Source organism: Podarcis tiliguerta (genome assembly GCF_965153285.1).
Source record: "Podarcis tiliguerta genome assembly, chromosome: 9".
Classification (NCBI taxonomy): Eukaryota; Metazoa; Chordata; class Lepidosauria; order Squamata; family Lacertidae; genus Podarcis; species Podarcis tiliguerta.
This window is the reverse complement of record NC_139542.1, coordinates 59,477,426-59,496,198: the sequence shown is the minus strand read 5'-3', so window position 1 is coordinate 59,496,198 and position 18,773 is coordinate 59,477,426. Positions and strand designations below refer to the sequence as shown.

At 42.3% G+C, this 18,773-nt stretch overlaps 1 long non-coding RNA gene across 1 annotated transcript in view; it reads right to left on the bottom strand.

The window, feature by feature from the left end:
• Positions 1 to 9,442: 9,442 nt before the first annotated feature.
• The window catches only part of LOC310657423, a 290,637-nt gene continuing 281,306 nt past the window's right edge, over positions 9,443 to 18,773 (bottom strand). The window contains exon 2 of the long non-coding RNA XR_014501770.1: positions 9,443 to 9,674. This is a non-coding gene — a long non-coding RNA (uncharacterized lncRNA). The remainder of the gene's footprint in view (positions 9,675 to 18,773) is intronic.

Here is an 18,773-nt window from a genome sequence, read left to right as displayed (position 1 = left end):
CCTGAGTAAAAACTATCTACAGTATCCCCCTGCTGGCCCAGGGTGAGAACTTCAGTACATAACAGCTTCCGTGGCTTCCAATTGGCTGTAGGAGCTTCCTGCAACCAATCAGAAGCTGTGCCTTGGTTTCTGAACGTTTTGGAAGTCGAACGGACTCCTGGAACAGATTCCGTTTGACTTCCAAGGTACCACTGTATTGTGCTCGGCTCTCTCCACAGTCTTCATGCTCTTATCAACTTGCATTTTCCCCGCCCCAAATGGTTAAGAAACTATTGTGTTGGCCAACTATTGGCATTTTTTCAGAATGATTAAGAAGCCAACGCAGGCTTTGATTTCCTCTTGTATACATTCATTAGTCCTATATGACAACTTGGGAAGGAAAATGCAGGAAAGACTCATAGGCAAAGCTATGCTCTGGAACAGAGTCTGTTCTGAGCGCGTTTGGCACAATAATCGTGGAAATGCAATTTAGCACAGTGCTGAGACTGAAATATTTCCAAAGGGCAGAAACAAGTGGTTAAGAAAGAGGTAGCAGAGCTTTTTAGGAATCTGTGGGGCAGGAAAGCCATTGATAATTGTTGCATTTTGTTTCTTTATTAACATGTTTATATCCTGCCCTCTCATAAAATATTAAGGTGAAGTGCAGCAATATAAAAACATTGAAGGCAATGCAAAACCATCTTTAAAACATGTGGCTACTCAAGAAATGTTTTAAACAACTGGCTAGGCCTGCTGACATTAAAAAGTCTTCAAGAGACACCTGGAAGTCAAAAGCAAGGAGGCCTGCCAAATCTCTGCTAGAAGAGTGTTCCACAGCATGGGATTAGCAGCCCTCAAAGCTACTCCACCCTCTGTAACAAAGGGGACAACTAACATCTGGATGATCTCAGAGATTGCTCGTAATACAGTGGTACCTCGGGTTAAGAACTTAATTTGTTCTGGAGGTCCATTCTTAACCTGAAACTGTTCTTAACCTGAGGTACCACTTTAGCTAATGGGGCCTCCTGCTGCTGCCGCACGATTTCTGTTCTCATCCTGAAGCAAAGTTCTCAACCCGAGGTACTATTTATGGGTTAGCGGAGTCTGTAACCTGAAGTGTATGTAACCTGAAGCACATGTAACCTGAAGCGTATGTAACCAAAGGTACCACTGTAATGTTGAGTTGGGCTGTGGTACCTTTCCTTGAGAAACTATCCCTCTGGCGTCTTCTTGGGCCTGAGTAGGCTCAAAAGCTTTCTGCTTGCTCCTCCCCTCCCCAATGGATTGGTCCCTGTCCCTGTGGGAATATTTGGTCCTCCATATGTTTCTGTACTCTAACTTCCATTAGCCTCAGGTGACATGGCCACTGGTCAGCGATGATGAGACTTGGGATTCCCATGTCCTGGTCATCACAACTGGACAAAGAACTCTCATCTTGGTTTCTGCCAAAGTCTTTACACACACTCCAAGTGTCCCTATTTTCCAGGGACAGTCCTGGAATTACGCAAAACATCCCTCCAATCCTAGACAGGTATCAGATTTTTTAAAATTTATTTGGTTTGAATTTCAATGCTAAACCAAAGACTAGGAATCCACAAACACCATGTGGAAGGTAACATTTACTTGGGGTGAGGTTCAAGGGAGCACTGCAGAATCTCAATCAGCAATTGAAATTCTTTCAGTTTACGACAACATGACTTGTATATCACTCAAGAGTCAATGGAAGAACAAGAAGTTCTGGCAAGGCAAGTCCTCATTTGCTCACCATTTCTTGTGACACAGAGGGCAGAATCATGGGCACAAGCTTGTTACTTTTGTTGTTTGACACAGCAACACTTCCTACATTCATGTTCTCACACATTCAGCCGAAAAATTAGATCTTGCATATTCATCTCCAGTGAATCTAGGACTCTTGTTTGCTAAGGTACTCTACAGGAGAAATTGGGTGGAATTACTCATTGGATTTTTATTCAAGGATGATATATTCGCAGATAAGAGTCGTGATTGCAGTGTGGAATTGGGAAAGGAAGCTGCTGAGCATATCATATCCTCCCATGAAATGTTGCCATAAACATCTTTGCTTTATCTGCATCAGGTTTTCCTGTCTCTTACTTATCAAAAGCAATTCCCACCCTTCTAAGAAAACAACCACCACCACCTCCCGGAAGTTTACAGGGTGTAAAATTAAAGTAACTTGAATGAATTACAAGGCAGAACGATGTTTACCAGCAGGAAATTGATTTAATATTAGTACAACTGCAGTGATGACTATCAAAGCATTATCAATCTCAAAGTTTGATTTTCAGCTTGGCAAAGTGGGAAAGGAGCAGGCTCTCTTCCAGTTAATTAACTAAAGTTAATTAAATATGGGAACACTAATGCTAGGGAGGGGAGGTGTAGCTAATGCCACAGAAGACAGAATTGGGATTCAAGAGGACCTTAACAGATTGGAGGACAGAGCCCAAGCTGACAGAATGAAATTCAAAAGGGACAAATGTAAGGGTCTGCACTTAGGCAGGAAAAACCAGCTGCACCAATATAAGGTACAGGACACTTGGCTTGCCAGTAGTACATGTGAAAAGGATCAGGGGTCTTAGCAGACCACAAGCTTGACATGACTCAACAGTATGATGATGCAGCAGCAGAAGAAGAAAAACTAATGCTATCCTAGGCTGCATCAACAGAAGTATAGTGTCCAGATCAAGGGAAGTAATAGTACTGGTCTACCTAGATCAGACCACACCTGGAATACTGTGTCCAGTTAATGGCACCACAATTTAAGAAAGATATTGACAAGCTGGAATGTGTGCAGAGGAGGGCAACCAAGAGGAACAAGGGTCTGGAAACCAAGCCTTATGAAGGGAGTTGGGAATGTTTAGCCTAGAAAAGAGGAGCCTGAGAGGAGATATGATAGCCATCTTCAAATATCTAAAGGGCTTTCACATGGAGGATGGAGCAAGTTTGTTTTTTCTCCTGCTCTGGAGCGAACCAGTTGTCCTAATTAAAAAAGAACTGTCCGACAACCAAATCCCCTGATTAAAAATGGAGGATGATAGAAGTCAAGACTTTCCTAGATTTTCCTCAGTCATTCCCCTCATAAACAATGAAACTAGCTAGCCATTGCTGTTTTGTTATCCACAATGGGATGAGGCCCCAGCTATACTTTCATTGATAGAAATTATTATGCTTCAACAAGTCTCCTAAAAAATATCCAGGATTTTCTTTGTTTGGCCCACATGTTATTATTTTATTTAAAAGGGTACACTTCCAAGGCAGGTTACAACAAAGAAATACAATACAACATTAAAATTCCACTAATAAATAGCAACAGTTTCAGAATATAAAAATAATAAAACCACCCAAATGCAGACCATAATTTTTAAAAAAGTATCTAAAGTTTTTAAGACGCTAATAGAGAGGGTGCCTACCCTCTGCATAAGCTGGAGTTGCATTTAATTAATTTATAAAGAAAGGAGAATGTTAGCCGCTTTGAGACTCCTTGGGGTAGAGATAAAGCAGGATATCAAATCCAAACTATTATTATTATTATTATTATTATTATTATTAAAGTCGAGCTACAATAGGGCTTAAGCCTTTCAGGACATAGTGAAAATATGTGGTGCTATGAGTAAGAACTGGTAACGTAAGCACAATAAATAAATCAGCTCCAGATAACACCAACTAATAAGGCTTAGTTTTCACAGAGGAGCTAAACCTGTTTCTGGACTATTCAACTTCAAATTACAGGTGGGAGCTGACATAATTGAATATTCTTAGTATAAAACAAAACATCCTCCAGAAAAACTAGCATCTTAAGGTGTATGTGGCACACTCGAACTATATCTCCTGATATTCTAGTTTTCTGTGTGTGGGGAAATGTTGTTACGGAGGAGTATTCAGTCTTGTGAGCTGCTGTCAGAACTGACGTGTTACAGCTCAAACACAAGTTGACGCTCAATGCCAGTGAAAAATCAGCCTGAGCAAATCTAGGATGAAGAGGGTGTGCCCAGCTCAGCCCAAATGCCCTGCCTACCTAGGTGTGTCAATCCAAACTAATTTCAGGCCCATGTTTTTCTTACAGCCTTTTCCTCAGGGTGGGGCAGCACCTACACCTGCACAAACATTTTATTACTCACCTGGTCAACTCGTGGAGGATGTCTTCCTCTTCATGCGGCAGCTGTCTTATATTGACTTATTCCAAGATGTTGTGATACTAAAACACACACACAACCTTTCCAGCAGTGGATAGTATGGCGGGACACTGAATTGCTCCTGAAAGGTGCGTTGCTGGAGCTTCTAGGATGGAGAAGGGCAAGGCACTGGGGAGGTCAGCACAGTGAAAACGCACTAGCAGAACCATCAGATTGGCTTTGCTGGTCTGTTTACATCATGTCGACTCTCTGCTGCCTTGCTGCTCCTTACAGTACCAGTAGGAAGCAATGACTCAGTTGTCAGGGTTTCAGGTATCATGGACTGGTTGGGTGCCGAAGAATGGTGGGAAGAACCAGCTGGGGAACCACATAGGCAAGACGGCTCAGCGTCCGGGGAGTGGTGGTGCAACAATGATGAGTGGTCAGAGGGAGAAGACTGGGGAAAGGAGGTGTCGGAAGCTGAGGAGGTACCAGGCGTTAGTGAGCCGGGAGAGTCTGCAACAGATAGAAGTCTAGAATCAGAGACAGAAGCTGAAGCAGGGGGTGAAGGAGGCCAAGAGACAGAGGTGAATCCAGCTGGTGAAGAGTCAAGGGTGTGTCCCCTTCCTGCTGTGACAAGCTCCCCTCCATGCTCCTCTCCCAGAACCATAAGAGGCATAAAAAGGGCAGAGGAGAGATTGGTGGCGTGCAGGCACAATCTCTGATTGCTTGGGAAAACCCTGGAAAGGTGGGAACTTAGGCAGCTGGGGGGAGGCAGGGACCTTCAGTCTGAGCAACTGCTTCACAGGGGCAAGACCTATTGGAGATAAGTTGCTGTGCTAGGCCTGGCACTCATTTGCAGATCATGATTTTTTAAATAAATAGCTAACTCCAACTTAGGCAGGGACGTGGGTGACGCTGTGAGTTAAATCACAGAGCCTAGGACTTGCCGATCAGAAGGTCGGCGGTTCGAATCCCCGCGACGGGGTGAGCTCCCGGTGCTCGGTCCCTGCTCCTGCCAACCTAGCAGTTCGAAAGCACGTCAAAGTGCAAGTAGATAAATAGGTACCACTCTGGCGGGAAGGTAAACGGCGTTTCCGTGTGCTGCTCTGGTTCGCCAGAAGCAGCTTAGTCATGCTGGCCACATGACCCGGAAGCTGTACGCCGGCTCCCTCGGCCAGTAAAGCGAGATGAGTGTCGCAACCCCAGAGTCGGTCACGACTGGACCTAATCGTCAGGGGTCCCTTTACCTTTACCTTTACCTTTACCTCCAACTTACTCCGCCTCTCCTGGTATGTCCCACGGAGGACCTTACGGTCTTCAAACAAAAACATCTTGGAGGTCCTGGGCCACAGAGAGGTTAGGCTGACCTCAACCAGAGCCAGGGCTTTTTCGACTGTGGCCCCTATCTGGTGGAACGCTCTGTCACAAGAGACTAGGGCCCTGCAGGACTTGACATCTTTCCACAGGGCCTGCAAGACAGAGCTGTTCCACCAGGCCTTTGGCCAGGGCACAGCCAGACCTCCTCCTTTGGTAACCCTCACAGAACTCTAGCCCAATGGTTGCTGTTAATTTGATTTGAACTGATTTTTATAATGAATTGCTTTTAGAATGCTGTATTATTTTACTGTAGTTAGCCGCTCTGAGCCCGGCTTTGGCTGGGGAGGGCGGGATATAAATAACATTTTATTTTTTATTTTATTTTGTTACAGTGCTGGCTCACTTCCAACATCAGGTGAGCATCACCGCTCTAGCCTGCCTCCCATTACTGACACTTTTGTAACTTCCAAGAACCAGTTCCCACTTGAAGGTGACCACTTTTCCCAAGCCATACAGTTTCTTTCAATAGTTGCTGGGAACAAGTCTGGATGGGAACCTGTATTTTTCACACTAGCTGACAGCCACTCCGATGAAGATGAATTTTACTACCATTTTGATGACCACTGTGACATTTTTAAGAGCTAAGGGTAAGGTTGCATGTGTTGGGGAGAAAGTGTTGCAAAGATTCTCAGCCTTTTCCCAAAAGTGTTTTTCTTTTAATGAATATTTATAGACAATTATAATTATCAGATAAAAGAAACCCAAATATGTGTATTTTTAGATAAATCTAGTTTTATTGATTTCCAAAATATAATGATAATTACAAAAAAAACCCTTCAGGACGGATCAGTCTATTTAAGAGCCTAGTTTGTAATTTCGGTGTTTGCCATTCTTCAGGGTTATCAGTAAAGTATTTTATAAAAGGATGCCATATTTCAACAGAATCGCCTTCATCATTTGTGTAAAGAATCTTTGGGCATGATCCAACCAATATGAAGCACTCTCGGGTCCCATTGATTTTTCTGGGAGTATTTAGCACGTGGTTATGCATACCTACTCGGGAATGAACAACGCTGGACACAGTTAGACTTAGTTCCAAGTAGATATGCATGGGACCGGGCTGCACATCTCTCTCGTTGAAATCCATGGAATTTAAGTCTAGATTAGGGTTCTAAATTGCACAGGGAGTCTATTCTCTTATAGCAGGAACTATGCTGCATATGTTTTCCCATACAATACATTAGAAGTGAATGGATGAAGCAATGGAGATGCAACAGAGTGGTTGGGGGCAAGAAATGTTACCCCCCTCACTACCTCCCACACAATTATAATCATGAGATGAGGAGTACCTGAATAGGAGTATAGGTAAAGGTAAAGGGACCCCTGACCATTAGGTCCAGTCGTGGCTGACTCTGGGGTTGTGGTGCTCATCTAGCTTTATTGGCCCAGGGAGCTGGCCTACAGCTTCTGAGTCATGTGGCCAGCATGACTAAGCCACTTCTGGCGAACCAGAGCAGCGCACGGAAACACTGTTTACCTTCCTGCTGGAGCGGTACCTATTTATCTATTTGCACTGGTGTGCTTTCGAACTGCTAGGTTGGCAGGAGCAGGGACTGAGCAACGGGAGCTCACCCAGTCACAGGGATTCGAACCGCCGACCTTCTGATCGGCAAGTCCTAGGCTCTGTGGTTTAACACACAGTGCCATCCACGTCCCTGAATAGGAGTATAGTCAGGAGAAAATAATGTATCACCACCCATCCTTAATCACTCCTTCTGTTCTCTCCATCTGCTTTCAATCGTTTCATTTTTACAAAATTGCAAAATTACAGGGAGATAATACAGAAAGGAAGGGGGGGGGGGACATGAAACAGAGCTCCAGTACATTGGCTGTAACGGTGCAAGGCTATAAGATTATAACATGCATAATTTTAAAAAAAAAGTACAATTGTAACACATTCATTTGCTCTGTTCTTTTGTTAGTTCCATTCATCTATCTGTCATTAATTAAAAATTAAAACATGCAAATCTCATTCATTTCAATAAGGCTTGTGCAATAGACTATCCTAGCAGATGTGCTTAGGGATCTCAAGTCATAATCACTACGTAACCTAAAAGCCCTCTCCCCAGTGTAACAAATGTAAAACCCAATCCAACCAGATCCAAGCACTTTTATGGCCTATTTATTTCAACGGAAAAGATTAAAGCATGTTCAAAATCCTACGGAACTTAATGGGATTGCACACATTTTTTAGTGGAAGTAGTCATTTCAGATATAGGTGGCATTACATCTTATGTGTAACAATCTGTGCATAAGCTTGCACACATAAATTTCATGTGGATTTATAAATATTACATACAGGTTCTACTTAGATATCCAAATAGAATCCAATATGCCAAGCTTAAAAGGTGTTGCATTTTCTTTTTCGTCAATTCAGCATTTCCTGGAAGGTATTTTGAAAGAAATGCATTACACAGGAGGAAAAACCACAGTTTCCAGTCAGACATAACTGGGTACTGTTATCTGGAGCTATATCGTTTACTTAATACCAAGCTTAGATATGGCACCACATTATTTAGAGAGGCAAGCTGAGCGAGATTCTCGAAGCATCTTCCTGATCTGAGATGAATAGTTTAAAGACACATGTAAACACAATGCAGGGGCAAATGCAAACATTTTTTACAAAAATGCATATATTAGGAGGAAAGTGTGCATAAAAATAAATATATTGGGATAAAGAACATAAACATGCATTATATTTGAGGAAATTGCGTTCAAAAATCTGTACATTAGTAACAGCTGCATACAAAAATGTGCTTATTGTGAGAAATTTGCACAAAAATACTGATGAATTTTCATTAGCAAATTGCTACAGAAATGCGGAGAACTAAATTTAAGAATGGAAAAATATAATATTAAGGGCTTAGCTGTACTTGTCCCATGTCTGGAAAGCATGGGTCAGAGTGATTTTGTCTTTACCCCACTGCTTTCCCTGGGAAAACTTACTTTTTACTGCTAAATCAAAATAACCTTCAATCTGGAGAAAACGTGATTGACGTTTGCTCTGAATCAGCGCTAAAGATTTTATATTCTTGGGGGGAAGTGACAGGGCCATGTGGATGAGCCTTGAGACAAACAAACCTGACAGATCCTTCCATCTCTGGTTCAAATAAATAAATACTCGAAACCTCATTGGAGACAGTGCGCACATTTCACTGCCTGTCGTCAAGTGTTAAGTCATTAAACAGTCCCAGGATATGATTTGAACTTGGCACACAATTTAGCCATCTTGCTGAAACCAAACATGTCTGGGTCTGATCTGTGCCTAGGTGAGAGAGGAAACTTTGAAACGCTGTGTGCTCTGATTTGAGTTCCATGACAAAAGGCAAGATACAAAATTAATAAATGCTTGCAGAGAAACAGAGTCCTAACTTGATTCCATCTGCAGAGGAATCAAGCCTTAACTAGCTCCTGGAAGCTAGGCATCAAGCTTCAGTGCCCATGAGTTGAAGTTTACTTGGAAGCAAGTCTTGCCGTGTTCAGTGAGGCTTATTCCTAATTAGACATGGAGGATAAATTTGAGTCAGCTCAGTTTTGAAGGAGAACCTACCTAATTTGCTCTTTCCGAAACAATATAAAACCAAAAACACGGCCATCTTTTGAGCTTCACACTTCTCCACATTTTGCTGCGCAGTTCTCTGGCCAAGTAAAGTGCGGACAAATGCATGGGCTAGGACAAAAGCATGCATAAAAATGTGTATATTTGTGAAAACAACCAAAACGCATCTTCTATGGGGAAATTGCTCTGCAAAAATGTGTGTTAGGCAAAACGTGTATATTAGGAGAAATTTGCACCAATACACTGATAAATTCTTTTTAAAAAAAAAAAATTGACAAACTGATTTGGGAATGTGGAGAACTAAACTTAAAATGGGGAAAATGAGAAATGGAGAGAACCCAGAATTATTATTATTATTATTATTATATTATTATTATTATTTTGAAGGTGTAACTTATTTACCGTATTTTTCGCTCTATAACACGCACCCGTCCATAACACGCACATAGTTTTTAGAGGAGGAAAACAAGAAAAAAAAATATTCTAAATGAAACAGCGGATGTATGATTTTTGTGGTTCATGCTGTGGCCACAGACATGTGATCTGACGGTGAGTTTGGGGTAGCCCAATGCAAAAATCCTGAGGATCCATGTAGATCCATGCTTTGTAACCACCTTTTTGCACCACTGCGGCCCCAGGCAACAGTGGGTGTGTGATTTTTTTGGTGCAAGCCGTAGCCATGGACATGCTATGTGATCTGATGGTGAATTTGGGGTGACCCAGTGCAAAAATCCTGAGGATCCATGTGGATCCGTGCTTTGTAACCACGTTTTAAGTGGGGAGGGAAGGAAAAGCACTCAAGGGACAAGGGACACGCGTGGGGTGGGTGGAGAAGGATGCTGTTAATAATGCAGAAGAGGGGTATAAGAGGAGAAGGCTCCTCTCCTCTCCCGCTTTGCTCCTTTAAAGCAAGCAGGCTCTCTGTCCCTCTCTCCTCCCCACTCAGCAGCTCTTCTCCTGCTTTGCTGTTTCAAAGCAAGCCACGGAGGAGGGAAGGAAGGGGAACCATGGATCCTCTGCTCACAACTGTAGCAGATCCCCCCGCCATCCACAGGCATTCGCTCCATAACACGCACAGACATTTCCCCTTACTTTCTAGGAGGAAAAAAGTGAGTGTTATGGTGCAAAAAATACGGTATTTTTATTAAAGATTTTCTTGTTTTACAGAAGTATGTGTAATATCTCTCGTATTTTTTCCATGTTACATTTTTACAAATCAGTTTCATTTGCTGAGACATGGGAGTGGCCCAAAATCCAACTATTCTGGACAACAGCCATACGAGAAATACAGTGGTACCCCGCAAGACGAATGCCTCGGAAGACAAAAAACTCGCTAGACGAAAGGGTTTTTCGTTTTCTGAGGTGCTTCGCAAGACGGATTTTCCTAAGGGCTTGCTTCGCTAGACGAAACAGCCCTACCTCTCCTGTCATGGCGACGGTCGCACGCTCACTTCCCCGCTTCTCCGGCTCCCTCCCACCTTCCGGCTGACGACTCCTCCGGTTCCCTCTGACCTTCCGGCTGACGGCCGACCTTCCGGCTGCCTCGCGCCGCTGCCCACCGCCCTCACGCGCTCCTCTCAGAGAGCTGCTGCCGCCAGCAGCCAGCATTGCAGCCGGAGTCGCGCTCCTGAGCCCCGCCGCCCTCCAGCAGCCGCATCGCGCGGTGGCCACAAGGCGCGGGTGAGTCCCCGCCCCTCCCCGCCGTTGTTAGTGTTTAACTGCAGTGGTGCTTCGCAAGACAAAAAGCTCGCTCAATGAAAGAACTCGCGGAACGAATTAATTTCGTCTTGCGAGGCACCACTGTATATAAAATAACTAAGCAAGTATTAGACACCACCCCAGAATTGGCCCTACTAAACATCTTCCAAGACAACAATGCCCATTTACACCACAAAGAACTCACAACCCACCTACTTTCAGCTGCGAGAGAACACAGAATTGAGAGATTTGCCCATTCCTACTCTTCTGTAGGTGTGCATAAGTTTGCAGTGAGTGGTAGCTTATGAAACTTTGCTGCTTTTCCACACACAAAGGACAGGCAGTTCAATGTTATTTCAATGATTGCATGGGGACATGGGCTGGTGGGGAGCATAGAATCGGCACACATGGATCCAGTACCTCTCCGCTAGTCCCAGCCCCCAGTCTGCAACATCTTTTTTTAAAAAAAATTTTTTAATTGATTTTAACATATAAATTATAAAATGTACCACAAAACTAATCACTTATACAATCTTTTTACACTTCCATCAGCACCTCTGATGATCCACCGTTTTAACCACTTCTTATGCATTTCTTAACCTTATATTGCCTTTACATCTCTTAACAAATCATCCTTCCCCTTCTCCATTTTGCAATACTTCCAATAATACGCCTCACAAAACTTCTTGCAAAGCTACAACGTCGTCTGATCTTCACAAATACTTTTCAAATAGTCCGTAAATTTACTCCAGTCTTCCGTGAATTTCTGGTCCCGCCAGTTTTGAATCCTTCCTGTTAGTTTATCTAGTTCTGCATAGTCCATTAACTTCATCCTCCATTCTTCAATCGTCGGTAATTCTTCTTGCTTCCATTTTTGGGCCAGTAATATTCTTGCTGCTGTTATTGCATATAAAAAGAGCTTATATTCCTTTCTATTTATATCACTCCCAACAATGCCCAGTAAAAATGCTTCTGGTTTCTTTATAAATGTATATTTCAACATTTTTTTCATCTCATTATATATCATCTCCCAGAAGCATTTCACCTTTTTACATTCCCACCACATGTGATAAAATGTTCCCTCTTTTTCTTTACATTTCCAACATTTATTACTGACTTTATACATTTTCGCTAACTTGACAGGTGTAATATACCATCTATACATCATTTTCATCACATTTTCTTTTAGGACATTGCATGCAGTAAATTTTAAACCTTCTTTACATAATTTCACCCAATCACTCAGCTGTATATTATACCCAAAATCTTTGGCCCAGTGAATCATAACCGACTTAACCTCCTCGTCCTTCAAATGCCATTCAAGCAGCAATTTATACATTTTAGACAAAATTTTAGAATCATTACTTAATATCTCTAATTCAAACTTTGATCCACTTTTATGATTTTTGGAGAGTGTAAAACCCACACAGAGGATGTTTGTTTCCAACCCGCTTGTGAAGATTATCAGAGATCGCAAAGAAAGGAACATATGATAACAACAAGAAGATGAAGAAAGTAATAAAGAGACTATCTGGATAGAACTGAATAGAACTGTTTAATTAAAGCAGCAATATAAGTGATGCTTGGACCCCCGTTCGGAGCTTGAAGTATGGGTACCCCCAACAAAATTTAAAAATTTGGCTGTATAATTTGGAATTAATGTGACTTGGAAATAATGTGATTTGATTGGCCTGTTAATAAAAATTATTTAAAAAACAAACAAACTTTGATCCACTTTCATCAAATCCTTTTTCTTTAGAGTCCCCAGTCTGCAACATCTGAAGTGGCTTCTTTGCTTTGCTTACTGATAAGGCTGTGCCGGCTTACAGCCTTAGGGTTACATAACTTCAACAGTCCATTGTCAACATGTACTCATAAAAATCTAATGTTTGGCACTCCAAACATGTTTAATAACAAGTGTATGATAAGAGTACACATGCTGGGTACTTGAGTCAGTAATTTCCTGAATTAATTAACTCCCATTGCCACTTCCAGGCACGGCCTCCTTTTCCAATCTATTTCAACCACCACGTTCCCCACAAAAGATATTATGACTGAATGGGTTTTGGCTGCAGTCTATCTGGCGTATAACCAGCTTTCACTGGAGCCGGGCAGGAACAGTTGCTGAAAGCTTGCACCTGTTTAGTAAAACAGTACCATAAGCTTCAAAGAAGCAAATCCCCTCTCATTATAGATGCGCAGATTGAAGTCAGTGGCAAGATTCCCAGAGACTTCAGTATGGCAATTGTTAACCCCATGGAAAAAGACGCTGACTCAAGAGAACAGGGTGAGCACAGCACCTTCTATGGCCTCTACTATTGTTCTGACGGAATAACCAGGAAGCAGGAAATTGAGTTCAGTCTGTGGCGAAAGCAGAGCAGTCAACATTTTAAGCAAACATTACATCCTAAAGAGTCGGGGACAGGGGTTCTTGGCTGGTGCCAAGCCTGACTGATAGAACTCGTACCTTGGCAGAGTTGCACTCAACAAACTGCAAACAGGATACTTAGATAAGAAACAGTTTGGTCCCCTTTTCGTCTGGGGATCCCTATCGCGTGTTCAGACCCAGAGGCTTCCCCCCTAAATAAATCGACACTTGAATCAAATTTTAGCTTTGGTTTTTGGCAGAATTTAGGCCACAACTTTGTTGATTACAGAAAGCGAGTGGTTGCATGGGCTCTGGTTCGACTAGCTCCCTGCACACTTGCAGGCAGCGCTGACCCAGGGTTCCAGCATAGGTCAGCCAAGGGTGAACACCTGGATAGGTGAAAAGTCGGGAACAGGCTATCTCCACCACCCAAATACCCCCCTGGACTCAGGCACGGGCACAACCCCCTCTCAGGGGTTGACCAAACCATTTGAGTCCCTGGATTCCTTTAACGGAATACCCTTCACATAGGGATGGCGAGAGCGTTCTCCCATCCCTATCACCTGAACCAGAGCCTATCCGTAACCTTACAAGTTGTGACGATTTGCTACACGGCAAGCGAAACCCAAATGGCATCAGCCAAGTGGGGGAAATTCCTGCCGTGCCCCTGTCCCAACAACAGACGACACACGACGGCGTAACAAGGTCAAGCGCACAAGCCTTAAAAGTAGGGAGAGGTGGGTGGGAGTTCTGAATGCACGTGGTGAAGGAGGAAGCTCTGGGTCACATGCATGGGTATATATAGGTCCCTCAATGTATTTGGACTGCGCCCCATTGGCTAGATCGTACCCAACATCGAGGGACCTACCAATCGGATGTTGTGGCTGACCAATCTTACCCACCCACAACACAGGGGATTGGTCTTCAGGCCTCACCGCAACACATGCCCTCTTTTAGGGAGGACACGATATCCCTCTGTTTTCAACTTTCTTTAGGTTTGTAACCCTTGGGCATGAAGGAGTATGTGCTGAAATTAAAACTGGGCCAAATACTTTGACTCAGCTTTTGTCATCGTTTGATAGCTAGTGGCAAAAAGGCACCACCCATATATCAATTTAATATTTTTGTAGCGGAGGGGGGTGGAATGAAATTCCAGACACTCCCAAGTGTCCCAATTTTCCGGGGACGGTCTCAGATTTACAGAAACCATCCTGCTTTCTGATTTGATCCCGGAATGTCCTGCTTTTCCTTAGGACATCCCTATTTTCATTGAAGAAATGTTGGAGGATATTGAGTTATGGGGACCCTCCCCAAACCAAAGAGATGTAACTATACCACCTTTAGAAGACATCTGAAGGCAGTCCTGGATAGGGAAGGTTTTTTAAAAAAATGTTTAGTGTTTTAGCATGTTTTTATATATGTTGGAAGCAGCCCAAAGGGGATGGAGCAACCCAGTCAGATGAGCCAGGTATAAATAATACAGTTGTGGTGGTTAAATATTACCATACGTCCCTACTGTTTTCATAAATAAATAGGTACCGCTCCGGCAGGAAGGTAAACGGAGTTTCTGTGTGCTGCTCTGGTTCGCCAGAAGCGGCTTAGTCATGCTGGCCACATGACCTGGAAGCTGTACGCCGGCTCCCTCGGCCAATAAAGCGAGATGAGGGCCGCAACCCCAGAGTCATCCACGACTAGACCTAATGGTCAGGGGTCCCTTTACCTTTACTATTTTCATTGGAGAAATGTTGGAGGCTATGAAATTCTAAGACCCTCCTTTAAGCACTGTAGTCATTCCAACAGTTACATTAACAGCACCTTTGCCTACAATAGGCAATATGCTGCCCTGAGATTCCCCAGAATGAATTCACCCACACCACAACATCGTTTTCATATGCTGCATTTTGCCACACTTGGAGAGAGCAGCTCAGCCAATCATTGTCAGGTGCTTCGCTGCTACCAGATCCTTAGCACATTACAATATAAAGCCGTGGGTTTTTCTTTTGTAAAAGAAAATATTTGGAGCTTGTTGCATAACGATTTGCTTCTGAGATAGCACACATCTCTTTAATTTTCGTAAAATGACAATTCCAGAAAGTCCTTGGGCGTCATAGTGTGTTTGCTCAAGAGAGAGAGAGAGGGGAGGAAGCAAACATCAGAATATCGCAATAGAAAGACATCAGCAAAGAGACAGGTGGAAGGAATGTGGAAAGATACGAGAATAGTGATAACCACAGCAAAGAGAGAAAATAGAATTTGTGGCAGGAAGTGAGATATCCAAACGCTGAATCAGCACGTTAGTAGGCCTGTTGCACTAGAGGAGAGTAAAACTCTCAAGGTGCTTGCTGTGTCTTTTCAATCAGCGTAAACAATGTCAACGCCAGCACAATTTCAAGGCCCATCAGGTTTTGCAAATGCAATTCTAAGGTCAGAGGAGATCTTGTGTCCTTCCTGTAGAAATCTTGCTGGTCCCGGTGAGTGCTTTGTGAGGTGAACCAGTTCAAGTCTTGCAGGAACATCAGAGAACAAAGGGATGAGGGGCCTTATAGACACCTTTGCCCTGCCATAGTGACTATTGTATCACCGGCTATTTTATTGTGTCACAAATATATTGTAAGCGGCTCGAGAACTTTGGTTAGTACTCCCAGATAAATAACTATGAATAGTAACGCGAAAGAAATATACAAATCCTTTTAATACTAAAATGCAACATTAAGCATAATATAACACTAAAAAGAATGTCTCAATCTAGCTGTAATTGTTCACAAACAAGGTGTTACTGGACAACTAATTACAAATGAATCCAATATAGGTATGTACATTTTGATTGCAAATTGGACTGTGCATCCCATTCATATCAGCACAACCCAAGTATATATTCACACAGGTATGTATTGTTATAGGTTGCCCCCCTCCAACCCCCCCCCCAAGAAATTAATAAATGGTAGGATTTCATTATTTGGGATATGAATGAAAATGCAAGATACAGAACTGCGCCAGACAAGGAATCCCTGGGCTGGGTTATGCAAATCAGCCTGATTGGGCTAATGAAGAGCAAAGCTGTTAACATGACAAAAGGTGTTGATTGTCCATCTAAGAGGAATTCTTTGGCCTGGCGGAAGCCAGACAGAGGTTGCCAAGAAGATGGTGTGTGCGTGTGAGGTTGCAATAAAAGAATTTCTTTAGCAAGGTGTGCTGGGAAAAAGAAGGAGAACAAGAAGGGAAAACAACTCCATCTTGGGCAGGCTGGCTGAAGGCTGCCTGGGTGAGGTGCCTTGGGCTCCAGTGCTGCACTGTTGTATGGAACAAGCTCCTCTTGAGATGACCATGCTGTAAGATCTGGACTCCCTCTGTCTAAATGTGAATAAATCCTATTTTTAAAATCTACAGCAGCCTGTACTGCATCTTCAATTCTCCAAAGAAGCACAGACCCTAGTTAAGGGCCAAGGCCCCTGGAAATATTGCCATAGGAAATTTAGAGTAGTGTACATGAGCACACTGCTCATTCTAAACTACAGTTTGTTTTAAGCTATGGTTTAATATGACATGCAAACTCGGCCAATGCCTGTGATATCATCAATCCCCAGAGAAGTTTTTCACTTAAAACATTTTTGTACCTTGCTCTTTGTCCTGGGTTTATGCCAAGGGATTTTGGAAACAAATATTAAAAGCAAACAATGTTATTTTAGAGGAAATATTTAATTTAGACCCTCAGATCTTCTTGTTAACAATATTAAAGGCAGTGCTTTTTTTTCAGGGGATAATCAAGGTACTATTTTGTTGTTAAAAAGCGTGGCACTTACTGTAACAACTTCATGGTGAGTAGTGGTTCCTATATTTCTAGAAGAAAAGCACTGGTATATTAGAACAAGGCAGCAATGTTATTTTACACGATTGTGGCAGCAATACTGCCACATTAAATAAATTAAAGTTGGCATTATGGGACTAACAGAGTTTGTAATAATAATCGTTTTTTGGAAATGAGTTGGGATTTTTCAAATGTTATGGGAATAAAAAAATACAGTAGTAAGAAATCATTTCCCACTTGTGTAGGAACTTTATTATGTTATAGGATCATAGGTTGTGAATCAATTGTGTTTTTGTGATGTAACTGAGATAGCCATCCTAGACACACTTACCTAAGAGCAAGTCCCATTGCACATAATAACGGATTACTTTATTAACATTATTTTAATAATAACCTTTGTAAAGTGTTGTTTTGGTTCTTTTGAGCATTGGTATATTAGATTGTGCATAATTCTGTGGGTGGCATTCTTTGGTTTCTTTTTCGTTTATTAATGAGGCATTGATTTAATGCATGACTAAACTCACATATGGCACTTTTTTAAAAAGTAGACATCTCTCCTGAAAGTGGGGTGCAACAGCTCATGCTAAACTATTGTTCAATTGACTGGAACATGCATCTGTCATTCAAAATTAAAACGCTGGGGAAAAGACAGGCTTTCACTCACTATAAGACTCATTTTAAATACATCTGCCTTTATCCTTAATATTCTCACAATCCAGACATGCATCAAAGGGTATTATAACTGCTGTATAATCATGGGCATTCAGCCACATTTTTAAAATTACAGTGGTACCTCGGATTACAGACGCTTCAGGTTACAGACTCCGCTAACCCAGAAATAGTACCTCTGGTTAAGAACTTTGCTTCAGGATGAGAACAGAAATCGTGCTCCAGCGGCGCGGCGGCAGCGGGAGGCCCCATTAGCTAAAGTGGTACCTCAGGTTACATATGCTTCAGGTTACATACGCTTCAGGTTACAGACTCCGCTAACCCAGAAATAGTACCTCTGGTTAAGAACTTTACCTCAGGATGAGAACAGAAATCGTGCGACGGCAGCGGGATGCCCCATTAGCTAAAGTGGTACCTCAGGTTAAGAACAGTTTCAGGTTAAGAATGGACCTCCAGAAAGAATTAAGTTCTTAACCTGAGGTACCACTGTATGTCATATCTTAAATAAAAATGGAAGCAGCCAAGATTCAACATCTAAAGGGACATGATGTCAACATAGGCCAAATCTTTACCAGTAGAAAGCCTATTGATTAATTTAATTGATCAAAGTGACAAAAAACACCTTCAATTTCAGTTTCATGCACAATTTACCATTACCCTTTGGGATTATGTTTTTTATGTGAAATTGTTCACGATGACGAAGAAATGTTTTTTTTCCAAGTAGAAAAAAAAGCTTCCTAAAACAAGCAAGGAATTAAAATGATGAATAGATGGCAACCTTTGTCTTATTGCACTTCTTACACCAGTACAGAAAGATTACAAAGGATGATCTTAAACAATTTATTTATAAAATAAAAAAATTCCTTCCAGTAGCACCTTAGAGACCAGCTAAGTTTGTTATTGGTATGAGCTTTCGCGTGCATGCACACGTCTTCCTAAGTATCTAAAATTTATTTATATGGGTACTTGATACGACCATGTGATAAGGAAGGTTTTAGCTGCAGAAAATATAATATTCATGGGAAATTACAGTTGCTGACAAGCTGAATAAGCTTAGTGACCTTTCGGGAAATAGCTCAATTTCTTCTTTGTTACTTTGGACACCTTGAGCCACCTGGCTTTTGCCTCCCCATTTCAGCTGCACTTTGTCATGTACTATTTTTGTGGTCTGATTGACTCAACAAT